Raw genomic sequence first — 11,763 nt, forward strand, 5'->3', positions numbered from 1 at the left:
GGCTTGCCTTACCCCGTAGACTTCAGCGGTGACATCATCTTGGATGATGAAGGCAAGAAGGTGATTTTGCACATGGGTGGTCTTTGCTCTCAGGTGTTTAGACACTACATACTAAACACCTGGAGTGAAGTACCGAATGATTTAAAAGACAAAGTCATCAGCATGCTTCATGACAAGTTTCCCGTTCCAACACGGGAGGACTGCTTCAATGAAGACGTGATGAAGGTTCAAATGCGCGAATACTGCAAGCACAAGTGTTCCAAAGTGCAAAAATCAATCAAGCATGGGTGGAACAGATTAGATTGGCTGGCCAAAGAAGATTGGAAGAATGCGAAGAAAGCAGCGTGTGAGAATCCCGACAAGTGGAAGCAACAAAAGGAGGCAGCCAGAGCGAGAGTAGAGGCAGGGAGCTCGCACCACTTGGGGAGCGGCGGGTGGGCATCATTTAAGGATGATTTTGTAAGTGTTTTTGCATTGCTCTCTATGTTTGATAGTTTAGGATTTATGGGTTTTCAAATTCTAACATAATGGATTCTTTGTATGTTTTGACAGTGGTCGATGACAGGACGTGATCCCACACTGTACGAGCGTGAGTACACGGACAGGAAGGGCTTAAACGCCCTTATAGACATTCTGAGTTCTCGCGGCGGCATGGTTAGTATTAGGGTTTATTCTTTTATATTTGTTGTATTGTTTTATGAATGTCGCTATATGTTTATACTTACAAAAAGCTGTCTTATTGTTTTTTTTTACAGAATCCGACAGATATGCCGCCTGGACGTGGAAAGACGTCTGATTAGACGACGTCAGTTTAGCCATAGCTAGATAGCATTAGTTTCTTTTTGTCATAGCTTATGTATCATGAGACGACTTTTATACGTCTTTTTGAAAACCATGTATATTTTTTAAATAATGACAATGGCTTGTAACTATTACATTTGCAAAGTTTAATAATCAAGTGATTTTGCCTATGTGTACAATTGTCATTGATTTACTTTCATCAATTTACGCTTGTCACTTTTTATTTTTATTCGTCAAACAATACGTACTATGGCTGATGGAGTTAATGGTTATATTGTCTTGTGGGTGACTATTTTGGGTCTATATCTACCTTTGCACTCTTTTTCAAAGGTGAAGAATATGTATGAAACGTTCAATATGGTTGACGTGTTGAATGCCCTCCCACCAAATTTTTTTCCTCTCGAGAGTCGCTATGACGTCGCGATATAAGGCTCTGCAGCATCGCTATAAGCGTCGCTATAGATGGCTCTGCAACGTCGCTATAATCGTTGCTATAGGCATCGCTATATAGAGATGTTTATAGTGACTGGCATAGCGATGCTTATAGCGACGCCCCCGTATCGACGTTGGTAGCGATGTCGGGGTTATAAAAACCCAGTGTATTTTTGTCGCTAAAAGCGTTACAAGAGCGCACAACCTCTTGTAGTGTTTGTAGTGCTTTTTGGACTACTGTCTTTGAAAATCTTGGTACCACACTTGATTTTACTTCACCATTCCATCCAAAGTCTTATGGTCAAACAAAAGTCACTAATCATACTATCATTGACTTGCTAAAATCTTATGTTTCTTCTCAACCAAAGAAATGGGATGATTACCTACATATTTTGCAGTTTGCATATAATAATACCACTCACTCTACCATAGGTAAATCTCCATTTGAAATTTGATATGGTCACTCTCTTCCTACTCTTGCTACATGTTTTTCTAATGTTGTGCCTGCAGCTAATAATTTTACTACTAATTTTTATGATATATATACAAGTGTACATTGTGCGATTAAGCACTCACAAGAAACTTACATTAAGCAGGTTAATAAGCACCACAAGGCGAATGAATATAAAGAGGGAGATTATGTTATGCCTTGAATTGAGAATGAAGGGTCAAAAGTGTTGATACTTATAATTTTATTAAACTTGCTCCTTGTTTTTGTGGTCCATTCAAAAATTTTGATCAATAATGTTAAATTTCTCTTGGATTTACCTTCCCATTGGCACATCACAATGCATTTTATTTAAGATCTTTTTGAGGACCCTTACCTACACATCACATTTATGAAGACTCGCCTTTACTTGTCGATCAAGAAGAACAACTTATTCTTGCACAAATCATTGACCATGAGACCACCACCACACGCACTGGCATATTTTACAATCGCTACCTATTGACTTTTAAAGGACATCATAGAGAGGATGCCATATGGATGATCATCCACAACTTTCCAAACCTTCTCCACACCTTCCATCACTCATGGTCTAGTTGATTTTCTATTGAGCAATAGAGGACAATTGCTATCCTTGGTGGGAGGCAAGTTACAAGATTCGACACCCCTCTGTTGTATGTGGATAATTGCAATTGGGATAGCTGGCATAATGGTTACTTACTATGCTATCTATGCTTATTTCTATTAATTGTGAGCTGTAATGATTTGTAGATTGGATTTCTAGGAGTTGAGGAGAAGTCGTCAACAATAAATTATTCTTGATCATCTACAATTATTCTCGACCAATTTATTTTGCACAGTGTTTTAGACTCTATTAATAGGCCGCTATGGCTGCCTTGTAATAAGCTACTCAGAAGTCACTCTTAGGGAACATGCAATAAGTGAAGTGGAACTAAGTATGAAAGAAGGGACTCAAATTTTTGGCACCAAACTCCACAAAGGTATGTCATGGAGTTTTGGGACTAGGATTTAGGCCCATCTTATGCAAGATTTCTTCTTTCCCTTTCTTATGCTAAGATATACTATGATGTGTATTTTTGTTTATAAAGTCTACATTCATCTCTAACATCTTTATATTATCAAGCATGTGTGTGTGTGAGTCCAAATTCTTAGGTGTGTATACTTTGATTTGGAAGGGAAAGTGGCAGGTTGATGGTTTGGAAAGGAATTGTTAATTTTGTTGAGCAACTGTTCTTACAGCCAATCCCCAATCGGAATCTTTGAAAAAGAACGCTCTAAATATGCACTAGGTCACTCACTGCCTAAGAATCATTCCCCGCCAGCAAACACCAATGTTAGGGGTCACCGCGATCGACGTCTGTAACATAGCTATCTCGCACCAACATAATATATCAATACTCAGGGAAGTGACTTGGATGGGGCATGCAAACTCTTTGAGGTTGTCAATCTCAAGAAGTGAACCTAACAAGTAAACACATCAACTCAACAAGCAAATCGCAACATCAATGATCACAAAATCTGCGTATGTCCCATCTCATCAGTCTCACTTATCATGCTATTTTAGCACTTGAACAAAGTCCAAATGCAATGAAACTTTACAAGGAGGTCTAAGATACCTAGGAGCACTATCCTACAAAGTCTGGTTGTAATTTGAGAAGGTACCAAAATCACAATCCATCATGATCAAGGTCCTCAAAACTGCAACATATCATACCAAAAAGATCACTCTATGGTCTAGGAACATTCTCATATGGTCAAAATGTCCAGAAATAACGAGTAAGGTACTCAAAACATCCGATTTATCTCACTAACGAGTAGTCACTAATCACTACAAAATTGAGCATAATTATACTTAACTAAGCCTTAAAATTTGATTTACTCATGACTCAATCAAAAGTTGAATCCTTGTTTGTTAAGGCTAAAACATTAAAATTTGATTTACTCATGACTCAAGACATGAGACAGAACATGGCTTAAAGATTTTTGATAGGACTATTATCCTCGGGTTCTTCTCATATAACCGACCTGGCTCAATCTGGCGCAATCCCCTCAATAACGCTCCTGATTGGCAGCCTTCAAATAGCTCTCCTTTTGCAACACTCTTGATCTCCTTTTGTAGCTCTCGGTAACACCCTCAGCGTCGCTCTCTGTATAGCTTCTCTAAAAATCTCCGTGACTACCTACTCTGTAGCTCCTATTGGCGTTGCTCTCCCCTTCTCTTCTCTTCCTAATCTGTTGTCGACGGCCCTTCTGGCCCTCTGATGGTCCTCTCCCTCTTGCTCTGTATACCTGAACCGGCTGCCCCCGGTGGATTCCTTCAATGCTTTTCAATTGCCTTCGACAATGCTCCTGTATGGCGGCAGTGTTCTCTTCCCTTGATAATATCCTCCCGCTTGGGCTACTCATCAATCCTTCCTCTTATACTACACTGCAACACTGCTGCCTCCCTCTTTTCTCTCTACTGGCCTCTGTACCGGCCGGGTCTCGTCCTCCTTTGTAAGCTCCTCTATAGCACTCTCTTCTCCTAGCGCTCCGCCTCAATCCTCCTCCTTGCTAGAAGCTTTTGGATTTTGACTCTTCAACAAATGATCCTTTGGGAGAAGAAGCTTTTTTTGGCTTTCTAAAAGAAGCCTTGGAGAAGTGTTGAGTTAGGCATACTTTCAATGGTTTAAGTGATGATTGAGACTTACCTTAAATGTTATTTTGGTTTTAAAGTATTAAATGGATTTTTTTATTTCACCTTTCATTTCACTTCCTCACATGACTTGACTTCTCTTGCATAATTCTAGTAAGTTCTATACATACATACACACACAGACACACACATGTACATATAATATATATATATATACACACACACATATACACTATATAAATAAGTAAATAAATAATATATGTTAATGAATTCTTTTTGTCATTAATATATATATATATATATATATATATATATATATATATATATATATATATATATATATATATATATATATTAATGAGCAAACCATTGTAAAGAGAAGAAAAGCCGATGCAATGATGTCAACACTTAGTTCAAAAATCTTACAAATTTCAAAAAAATTGCTAGTATTTTTGGTTTGCTTCTTTGCGAGGAGGACACTCGATCGCTAAATAAAAGAGACATTCTCGAACAATGCTTCACCTTATATAATTCTAATTAAACTCAACCTAATGATTTTATCACTTTCTTATTGTTTTAGAAAGCCATCGTGACGCTTTCACTTGTTTTTCTTGATACAGTGACCCCATTATCGAACAAGTGTAGAGTGCAACAAAGTTTGAAAACTTTCAAAAAGGCAAAAGGTATCACATCAATGGGTCTTGAGTCAATATTGAAACAAAAATGTAAGAGTCGATATCCGTACCTACAAAGTGTTCTCTTCCCTGGTCAAGTGCGTGTGGACCAACAGCCTCATGTTTTTAAGATGTCCAGAATGCGTCGCAATAGTGGGGTTGACTTGATTACTCGTATGCGTCCTAGAGGTAATTTGCAAGATATGTGGGTTCATTTTGATCATGTGCATCGAGTAGATGGATGGACTACAATGTTAGCTCATGTGTACGATCCGTACATTCGAGAACTTTTAACGTTGGCTATTTGCGAGCTCACTATGGAGAATAGACATGCTCAAATTGAGTTTTGGGAGATGCTCAACAAGACAGTGATGGACAATGGATTTGAAAGGCCAAAATTTAGAGGTTTTATGGCAAATGAGGCTAATGCGAATTGGATAGCATTTTGTACTATGTACTTTGGTGGTGCAATGAATAAAATGCCAGATAAAGAAAGATCTTGTATTTTCTATTGGGAACAAAGTATGGTAAAACACACCAAGAAATGTATTCACACTTCGCTTCAAGAGGAGCACAAAATAATGTGTCGCAAGTGGATGCATGCAACCATTGAGACCTTTGCAAGTGTTTGTAAAGAGGAAATCAGACAATTCTGGAAGGCTGGCCATGCCATTGACACATAGATTTCATCTTTAGAAACATGGCTATCTTGGTGGGATGTGAGGGTGCCTCACTGGGGTGATCGCTTTGTGGCTCAAGACGAGACATGTGTTTTTGTGCCAAGAACAGATCTTTCTGAAGCAAAGCATGCAAGCATGTGTGCATCTATTGGATACAAGGCAAGCATAGGTTTGTATGAAGCCACATACGTAGATATGGCTTTGTCTGTACTGCAAAGTGTCATGTATAATGCATACTTGAAAGGAGCCCACACAAACATTGGACCAACTCTAGCATATTCGACTACAAGGTTCATAGCCAGTAGGCAGTGGGTGACTCAGGAAAGAAGCTTGTGGACGTGGCTAATGCTTCTTTGCATGAAATGCACATGCCAAGCCCATAATTGAACAAAGAACCCGTGGTGCAGGAGAAAAGTGTTCGCAAAACTAGACCTATATTGATAGACGCGGAGGAGATCTTGGAGGAGGATAGCCATAGGATTGAACACATCACATCCACACAATTAGTGGGAGTGAACATGAATAGTCGGCATGTTGGCAGCGCTTCGCAGAATATGTGGCCAGAGATGATTGTGCCTCACACTGAGTGTGGGCAATTATACGTACAGAACTTGGCAGGAAAATGACGTGCTTTGGTGTTCTTGCAAAGCAAAATGTTCGATGTGGTAGGTTTATAAATGAGATGGTGGCAAGTGTGAAACATGGAGTCCCTACACCATGCTTTTGGGGAAGGCAAACCTACCCCGCTAAGGGATCCAATTCGGGAGGTTTAGTGGAGGGTTTGTATGGTTTTGCAATAGCAGTAACACTCATACCTGGAATGTGGATGCCATGATTTGTGGTCCTCCAGGACCAGCACTTGGAACTTGGGTGGTGGCAGAAGGCACTAACCTACATCCATATGAGGTTGAGATGTTGCAGCGCAATGGGTTTGTTCTTAAAGACACTAATGCAAGCATATACTCCACATGCCATGCCAAAGCTGGTGGATCTGTGCTGAGTGCGTTTCGCCCCAAGTTCAAGGGTGGGAAGCTTGCTAGATGGAATTCAAAACAAGGGATTTTCAGGATAGAATTGCACAAGGGAGAAGCATATAGACCACATCGGTACAGGAGGTTATTGTCGTTCCCAATGCATCACATGTGTTCCATATAAGTACAACTAGGTCGATAAAGAAAGGGGTTACGTATATTGTCACCCTTGCCGAATTTAGTTGGTGCACTTGTGAGGACTTCCAGAGGCGAGACAGCAAACATGCTACATATGTGCCTTGCAAACATATGTACTTTGTGTACTTTTGCGTCCTTGAGTTGGATTCCATTGCTCGTGAGTTTGTGCATCAAGATGCACTCACAAAGGTGGAGTTGTTTCAAGCCTTAGTAGGCACTCAAGTGGCTTCATGAACCTGTTGGTAGTTTGTTAGTTATATCCCTTTTTGGTGTTTTTGGTGCATCCATAATTGGTTGCTTTATATCTACTTCTGTGACTTGAAGATTTTGCTAGGCTTAAGCATGTAAGGCGGTTTGAGATTCTATAGCCTTTGTTGTTTTGTGTCATTTCTGTATGTATGAACCTTACGCTTGAGATGGTGGTCGAATCTTCCATGACATACTTGTTTTTCCCAAAAAAAAACATTTCGCTTGCGACAATTGTCAAAGTTCATCCTATTATTTGCTTGGAGATCAATTTTGCTCGGTTTTCCTCGCTCGTTGATTGGAAAGCCTCGAAGCCTACTATTTTTCCTAGTTTTGGAACTTAGAAATAAGCTAGAATGGACGGGCCACATTCCTTACACTCTCTCTCTACGTTGAGCTCTTTTTTGCCACATCATCGGCTTGTGGATCAAAGAGGGTCAAAAAGTGACTTTTTTTTCAAAAAAATATATCAGCATGGCCTCTTTTCCCTCTAAAAAGCTTTCCCAATATATATACATAAATATACATATATATGTACATATATATGTATATATATATACATCTTTTTTCCCACCAATGAGTACTCTTTTGTCCAAAACTATTTACTTACATTTTCCCCCAAAAAGTTGATTTTCATTCCCCATGCACCTAAGATTTCGCACTTCCTAAATCACTAGTCATATTAGAGAATCTACCTCACAATGTGAGAGCTCAAGGATATCACTGACCACGTATCAACGACCGAAAGAAGCACTCCGTTAGTGCCGGGCTTCTATCTTCGTGTGTGCTTCAATATCATCCAACCAAGAGGCTAGGCAAGCGAGGTATGCCTTTGGCAAGTGCTTGTTGTGCCGCTGCTGGGGAAACTAATCTCGATCTTTGGACCGAGGGCTCCTTGTACCTTGGCGACCCAAAGTTTAACTTGCCACCCCCTTTTGGCAGCCCTTCGACTTTCTTACAATATTTAGGCAAGGGGTAAGATAGTCTACTGGGCTATTGTAAGCGGTTGACACAATGCGAAAGCACTTATTTGCATACTCTTATGCATGAGCAACAATCAATGGCTACAAATCTTTATACTCTTCAAGTACAGTTGCAAGAGTCTACAATGGCTCTTCAAGAAGCAAACAACACAATGAGTGAAAAGAACTCTTCAATTAGGAGGCTTGAGGAGACAATCTCACACATGAAGGCGACACCAATGGGGGCTCGAAAGCAAAAGTGAGAACTATCTTCCATTCAGATCCTTGCTCCGCAAGGGGGTGTTGTAAGCAAAGAGTGCTTGCAACAAGGTAAATATCTATATATGCAAATCTTGCATGTACCTTGGATCAATTTTATTGAGGATTTTCTTTGTCCAAGGCATTTCATCCAAGAAGCATGTGGTGGTAGACTCAATCAGGAAGATCGTGTGCAGTTATTGCAAAAAATTCTCACAAAAGATGACATCGTCTCTATTTTGGAAGCACCAGGAGCCACGACCTTGAGGGGAGCAATAACAAAAAAGTTTTTAAATAAACATTTGAATTTAATAGACACTACTGATATTCCATGTACATGTGATGAAGCGGGCATTAGTACAAGTGGATACCAAATGCTCCATTCAGTACTAAAGGATGCTTTACAAAGGGAGGGGTTGACGGAAAACTTCTTTCCTACTCTGTGCAAGGTAAAGATTGCAAAGAAGGTGCCGAATGAATATGTTCTCCACAATATTGGTGGGTACTTCACAAGAAGATTTAGAAATTTTCTCACGTAGGAAAACGGAGTCTTTTTCAGTGTCTTTGGTATGATGTATAACATCATGAGCTTCTGCTCGAGAGGCATTGCATACCTAGCTAGGTACGATTGAGGGCAGGGGACCACCGGCACCCCCCACCGGCCAAAGGTCCCCTGCCCCCAATCCTACCTAGCTAGGTATGCAGTGCTTCCCTCACAGAAGCTCATGATGTTGAGGTAAGTGACAATGTGGGAATGATTGTGAGAATTTGTCCAAAACTTCTTGTGCTTGCACATCGAGGGCAAAATGCCAATGCCAACCCCCTTAAAGCGTGTTGTTGCTAGAGGACAACAACGTCATCAAAGAGGCTCTGTTTCAAGAAGCAACAACATTTATGATGACCCAACATTTGAATACACAAGATTCAATAATATTTTTGTGGACTTACAAAAATTGCAACGGTGCATGGTGTTGTTTTATAATTTGCCTGACGAAAGTGAGTAAAACATGAGTCATTGAATGTTTAAAGTGCTATGGTTTTTATTTGAGATAACATATCGTGCTTATGCTTCTCGTAGTTCTTGGAAATTGTTTGAGTTTTGTGCTCAAATTGGATGAAGCTCAAATCGTAAAAGGGTGTCGCTTAGAGAGATTGAGTGTCACACTTATGAACGAGGCTTTTTTTTTTACATAACAAGGCGCGAGATGTATTATATTAAAGAGAGAGCAAAATTACAAAATATGAGTCCTCAGACCAAGGTGACTAATAAATACAACGTTAAAAAACTGTTGAATGGTAATAGAACCATGAGTTAGTATACAATGAGCTCGCAATTACTGTGTCTGGTAATTCTCCCGCTTTTTTTTAGGAAAATGTATACACATACATTTTCAAAACTGAACACATCATCACTTCCATCTTAGTCATTAGGCAGGTTGTTGATCGGTTTCTCTATATTTGTGACCAGCCTCAACCCAGTAGCATATAGCTCAGCAATCTTAACTCCATCTGCCTTGCATTCCTCCATCATCTGATGCAAGTGGTCATTGGACCCCTCCAAGAGGACCTCTTCAATTTTGTTGAGATTAGCACCATTGTAAAACCCCAAGTAATCATTAAGGACTTTGTAGCTGGCCTTGTAAATACGACATTGGTCTAGCTTCAGTTGGTGTACCTGTAGGTTGACATTAGAAAATAATTTTCTCAGACTATTGGTCTGGTAAGCACCCGTCAAATAGCCTGTTGTTCCTATCTTTCCACACAATCCATAGAAACTCAGCTCGGATTCTGTTCCACAACGTAGCAAAGGTCTTGATCGAGTCTCCTAAAAGAAATTGTTTCCAATTTGGGGTGTAACCGAAGGGCAGTTATCAATGGCGACAATATTTTTCTTGACCTAGGGTAGGTGATAAAAAGATGAGGGATGTCCTCTATGATTCTATTGCACCTACAATAGATACCATTGTTGATGTTAACATCCTTCATTCTCTTGCATGTGCATGTTGCTTTGTGTAATAGCAATGACAGAAGGATAGAATATTTGGCTTGAATTCCTCTGTCCCATATATTTTTGAATTTAAAGCTCCACTATTTCCTATCATAATTAGTGCACCATCGCCTATTCAGTGTGACATGCAGGGGTTCCTCAAGAGCTGGAGGTAAGCTAGGTGGGTGGGACAGTTTGAATCCCCCTTTCCAGTACAGGGCTTTAGGTGATAGTTGGTCTCCGTAGGATAATGTCCATATTTGGATTTGAGGAAACAAAGACCTTCTGGTGATGATTAACATAAGTTCCCACGACTGTAACATGTGCCTGGTTATTAGTTCAGCCTCCGTTAACCACTGGTGATCCTGAGTGTGCCAGTGGTCTTTCCACATTTTTATCCCTTTACTATGGATTCTACTAGCTGACCTTAGCTGGTTCGTGCCCATAGGAGAGATGGGGGGGAGGGACCACCATAAGGATTCTTCGGCTCTGATGGGCTAGCTGAAGTTGGACTTCCAGTTCACTTTTATCATTTGTCTATATCTATTCCAAGCTCCCCATAATGTCTTCACTAACTCTGAACCCTGTGGGAGAGTAGGAAATGGGCTGAAAAAATTCGTGATCCAAGGCATATGTTACCATCCTTTATGACCTTTGAGTTGAAACCCGTCAAGGTGTCGAAATAAAAGTGTAGTCCATTCTTCTTCTGGGTTCTCAAGAGCCCTAAGAATAAGTTTGACTGATAGTTTGTCTGCCCATGAGCTAAGGTCAGAGAGCCCTAAGCCCCCTAATTCCTTGGGCTTGAAACAACATACTTTCCAATATTTTACTTTGGCCAATCCGCTTTTGTGGGGATCCCCAGACCACAAGAAGTTCCTACGTACTCTCGAAATATCTTCCAAGTGTGACTAAGGGGGTCTCCAGCATGACAGAAAAAATAAGACATACACTGAGAGAAAATGTTTGACCACCATCCCCCTACCTGCTAGAGAGGCCTGAAAACCCATCCACCTATTAAGTTTGGAAGCGAATCTTTCTTTGACCCAATTCCACCTCTGAGCTAAAGTGACTTTGAAGCCCATAGGGATACCCAATAGTCTAAAGATGGTTCCCTCTTGGATTATTGAACAACAGTGATCTAAGATCCATTTAGGAAGAGGTGCTCTGGCTGCTCTAATGCCGGTCTTTTCGTGATGGATTCTGGAGCCAGAGACAAAGCAAAAGATGATGAGATAGTCCCAAAATGCTTTGAGGGATTTTTCATCATTGTTTAGTAGACCATTAGTGTCATCGGCAAACTGAGAGAGACATTGCTGATTACCATTAGGCAGAGTAATTCCCCTAATGGGCCTGTTCTGAATTTTGTCTTTAATTAGCCAGTTTAAGGCATCAATTGCTATAACAAAAAATAAGGGCTCCAGGGGGCATCCTTGCCTAATCGACCTTGCTA

The sequence above is a fragment of the Adiantum capillus-veneris genome, chromosome 5 (assembly GCF_014529385.1).
Source record: "Adiantum capillus-veneris isolate H3 chromosome 5, ASM1452938v2, whole genome shotgun sequence".
Taxonomy (NCBI): Eukaryota; Viridiplantae; Streptophyta; class Polypodiopsida; order Polypodiales; family Pteridaceae; genus Adiantum; species Adiantum capillus-veneris.